At 51.5% G+C, this 5000-nt stretch overlaps 1 non-coding gene across 1 annotated transcript in view; it reads left to right on the forward strand.

Moving 5' to 3' along the window:
• The first annotated feature begins 4932 nt into the window (after positions 1–4932).
• The window catches only part of LOC124563728, a 1910-nt gene continuing 1842 nt past the window's right edge, over positions 4933–5000 (forward strand). The window contains exon 1 of the ribosomal RNA XR_006970280.1: positions 4933–5000. This exon is cut by the window's right edge and continues 1842 nt beyond it. This is a non-coding gene — a ribosomal RNA (small subunit ribosomal RNA).

Below are 5000 nucleotides of genomic sequence, written 5' to 3' on the forward strand. Positions count from 1 at the left end.
ATGAAAGACACAGGTCTGCCACAAGCATGGAATCAGAGCGCCGCCTGTTATGAGCCAAAGGTGCACCCTGACGTGGCAAATCAGATGATGCCGCAGTCATTTACTTACGATAATCACAATCAACAAACCGCCCCCCCCCCCCCCCAAAACACCTTTCCTTACAACAATGTGTACCTTAACCTAACCCATATTGTGCCTTAACCTAACCCGTATTGTGCCTTAACCTAACCCGTATTGTGCCTTAACCTAACCCGTATTGTCCCTTAACCTAACCCGTATTGTGCCTTAACCTAACCCGTATTGTGCCTTAACCTAACCCGTATTGTGCCTTAACCTAACCCGTATTGTGCCTTAACCTAACCCGTATTGTGCCTTAACCTAACCCACGTTGTGCCTTAACCTAACCCACGTTGTGCCTTAACCTAACCCACGTTGTGCCTTAACCTAACCCACGTTGTGCCTTAACCTAACCCACGTTGTGCCTTAACCTAACCCACGTTGTGCCTTAACCTAACCCACGTTGTGCCTTAACCTAACCCGTATTGTGCCTTAACCTAACCCGTATTGTGCCTTAACCTAACCCGTATTGTGCCTTAACCTAACCCGTATTGTGCCTTAACCTAACCCGTATTGTGCCTTAACCTAACCCGTATTGTGCCTTAACCTAACCCGTATTGTGCCTTAACCTAACCCGTATTGTGCCTTAACCTAACCCACGTTGTGCCTTAACCTAACCCACGTTGTGCCTTAACCTAACCCACGTTGTGCCTTAACCTAACCCACGTTGTGCCTTAACCTAACCCACGTTGTGCCTTAACCTAACCCACGTTGTGCCTTAACCTAACCCACGTTGTGCCTTAACCTAACCCACGTTGTGCCTTAACCTAACCCACGTTGTGCCTTAACCTAACCCATATTGTGCCTTAACCTAACCCATATTGTGCCTTAACCTAACCCATATTGTGCCTTAACCTAACCCATATTGTGCCTTAACCTAACCCATATTGTGCCTTAACCTAACCCATATTGTGCCTTAACCTAACCCATATTGTGCCTTAACCTAACCCATATTGTGCCTTAACCTAACCCATATTGTGCCTTAACCTAACCCATATTGTGCCTTAACCTAACCCATATTGTGCCTTAACCTAACCCATATTGTGCCTTAACCTAACCCATATTGTGCCTTAACCTAACCCATATTGTGCCTTAACCTAACCCGTATTGTGCCTTAACCTAACCCGTATTGTGCCTTAACCTAACCCGTATTGTACCTTAACCTAACCCGTATTGTGCCTTAACCTAACCCGTATTGTGCCTTAACCTAACCCGTATTGTGCCTTAACCTAACCCGTATTGTGCCTTAACCTAACCCGTATTGTGCCTTAACCTAACCCGTATTGTGCCTTAACCTAACCCGTATTGTGCCTTAACCTAACCCGTATTGTGCCTTAACCTAACCCGTATTGTGCCTTAACCTAACCCGTATTGTGCCTTAACCTAACCCGTATTGTGCCTTAACCTAACCCGTATTGTGCCTTAACCTAACCCGTATTGTGCCTTAACCTAACCCACGTTGTGCCTTAACCTAACCCACGTTGTGCCTTAACCTAACCCACGTTGTGCCTTAACCTAACCCACGTTGTGCCTTAACCTAACCCACGTTGTGCCTTAACCTAACCCACGTTGTGCCTTAACCTAACCCACGTTGTGCCTTAACCTAACCCACGTTGTGCCTTAACCTAACCCACGTTGTGCCTTAACCTAACCCACATTGTGCCTTAACCTAACCCATATTGTGCCTTAACCTAACCCATATTGTGCCTTAACCTAACCCATATTGTGCCTTAACCTAACCCATATTGTGCCTTAACCTAACCCATATTGTGCCTTAACCTAACCCATATTGTGCCTTAACCTAACCCATATTGTGCCTTAACCTAACCCATATTGTGCCTTAACCTAACCCATATTGTGCCTTAACCTAACCCATATTGTGCCTTAACCTAACCCATATTGTGCCTTAACCTAACCCATATTGTGCCTTAACCTAACCCATATTGTGCCTTAACCTAACCCATATTGTGCCTTAACCTAACCCATATTGTGCCTTAACCTAACCCATATTGTGCCTTAACCTAACCCATATTGTGCCTTAACCTAACCCATATTGTGCCTTAACCTAACCCATATTGTGCCTTAACCTAACCCATATTGTGCCTTAACCTAACCCATATTGTGCCTTAACCTAACCCATATTGTGCCTTAACCTAACCCATATTGTGCCTTAACCTAACCCATATTGTGCCTTAACCTAACCCATATTGTGCCTTAACCTAACCCATATTGTGCCTTAACCTAACCCATATTGTGCCTTAACCTAACCCATATTGTGCCTTAACCTAACCCATATTGTGCCTTAACCTAACCCATATTGTGCCTTAACCTAACCCATATTGCGCCTTAACCTAACCCATGTTGCGCCTTAACCTAACCTATGTTGCGCCTTAACCTAACCTATGTTGCGCCTTAACCTAACCTACGTTGCGCCTTAACCTAACCTACATTGCGCCTTAACCTAACCTATATTGCGCCTTAACCTAACCTATATTGCGCCTTAACCTAACCTATATTGCGCCTTAACCTAACCTATATTGCGCCTTAACCTAACCTATATTGCGCCTTAACCTAACCTACGTTGCGCCTTAACCTAACCCACGTTGCGCCTTAACCTAACCCACGTTGCGCCTTAACCCAACCCACGTTGCGCCTTAACCCAACCCACGTTGCGCCTTAACCCAACCCACGTTGGGCCTTAACCCAACCCACGTTGCGCCTTAACCCAACCCACGTTGGGCCTTAACCCAACACACGTTGGGCCTTAACCCAACACACGTTGGGCCTTAACCCAACACACGTTGGGCCTTAACCCAACACACGTTGGGCCTTAACCCAACACACGTTGGGCCTTAACCCAACACACGTTGGGCCTTAACCCAACACACGTTGGGCCTTAACCCAACACACGTTGGGCCTTAACCCAACACACGTTGGGCCTTAACCCAACACACGTTGGGCCTTAACCCAACACACGTTGGGCCTTAACCCAACACACGTTGGGCCTTAACCCAACACACGTTGGGCCTTAACCCAACACACGTTGGGCCTTAACCCAACACACGTTGGGCCTTAACCCAACACACGTTGGGCCTTAACCCAACACACGTTGGGCCTTAACCCGCTCTGTAATTGTCATACGACGCGTTAAATTAGTGTAGTGTTGCCTAACTGCAACCCCCGCAATATAGTTTGCTACTCGCACTGCCTGGTCCCCAGTGTATCGCTTCATGTTAAACACCTTGCAGCGATACACTGTAATGTGGATGGCAGCAGGACGTACATGCTCAATGCCCTTCGCAGTTGTTCATTGGCATTCGCATGGCGAAGCACTTAGCCTACGCTGTGGTACGGCCTGTGTCAACTGTCCGCTGATGTTGTACGTCCAAATCACACACTGTACTGCACATTGGTCCTCATGTACTGAATGATACATCGTGGTACATGTGACCGTACAACGACTGCGCCAACAACGGCGAACCATGCGGTCCAACTGTTGTGCACTCAGCTATGTGTCGTCTCCCTATAAGAGCCGGATTGCAGTGTGGTATGCCCTGGATGGCGATCAGCATGAGCCGTCTGTTGATGTAGTGGCGCGTGTTGTCAGACGTAGTCGTCTCTTCTCACACACCGTGACAGCATGGTGCACTGCGTTCCACATCTGCGACATGCGACAGAGGCCGGTTGACAGTCGTTCGCGCAATGGACATCGCATACGTACGGGGGCCACCTTCCACGTGTTCGCGAAGCGTGCACATGTTGTTGCGTGTATGTGGGCAGACATAGTGTGTCGTGACACCTGACACAGGCATGCAACAATCGTTGAATTTGCAAATGGCGATGGACGTCTACGTTTGCTGGTGACGTTACGCAAATGAACAACTGGTAAACCGTTGTGGTGCGGTTGTTCTCGCTAGAGGTGAATCAGTGATGGCGACGATCGGTTGAGCTACCAACCGGTTGTTTCAGCGATACCCACCATGCCCACGAACGTGAATGGCATGTGGGTGTGAAGCGATACGCGGCGGTGGCTGGGTGGGACCGTCCCCGGCCGGTGAGGGGGGGCCTCCCGGCGTGCTGGCCGCGCGGTGCGTGGGCGCACGCGCTACAGCCGGCTGGTGGGGGCGGCCAGTGGCAGGCGCGCCGGCCGACGGAGGCGGCAGGCGGCGCAGCTGCGCGCCGGCGCACCCTGCACGCGGCGCCGTGCGGCCAAAGTAGGTCCTCGCGGGCCCGGTGCGAAGCGCGGTGGACATCTGCAGTGTGCTGGTCCGATTGAGGACTGTGTGCGCTGAGGATGCGCCGCCGCCCGGCGCTCGGCGCCGCGACGCCGTCTGCTGCTCGGTCGCCTCTGCGGTTCTCGCAGGTGGTTTGTATCGCAGCTGTGCGGACGTGTTGGCGCGTGCGCTGTGCTGGGAGAGTTCGCTTCGGCACCCAAGTGGGGCTTTTGTCCTTCTGTGGCGCTGGCGTTGGAGCTGCCGGCCACCGTAGGTGGCGCGTGTTGTCTCCCGCCGGCAATGCCACGACAGCACGCTCCCGGGCCTCTGTCGGCAGCGGCAAGCTCAGTTGGGAGCACGGGTGGTCGCACCTAAAGCGTCTACTCGCCAAACTCCGGGCGATTGCGCCTCTCTCGAACCCGACCAAGTACTTAGGACGGCGCTGCGCGCCGCCGGGACCTGAGAGGGTTTCGAGGTGTATCGTGCAGGGGAGCTCAGCCTCCTCCTGTTTGCAGAATAATTGAGCGGACGCTTGCGTGTTCGCGCGGGCCCCCGGGACACACTCCCGGGCGGCCGGCTGCTCAGCTCTAGTTGACGCAGCTCCCTGGTTGATCCTGCCAGTAGTCATATGCTTGTCTCAAAGATTAAGCCATGCATGTCTCAGTACAA

This window comes from Schistocerca americana, unplaced genomic scaffold (assembly GCF_021461395.2).
Source record: "Schistocerca americana isolate TAMUIC-IGC-003095 unplaced genomic scaffold, iqSchAmer2.1 HiC_scaffold_124, whole genome shotgun sequence".
NCBI classification, from domain to species: domain Eukaryota; kingdom Metazoa; phylum Arthropoda; class Insecta; order Orthoptera; family Acrididae; genus Schistocerca; species Schistocerca americana.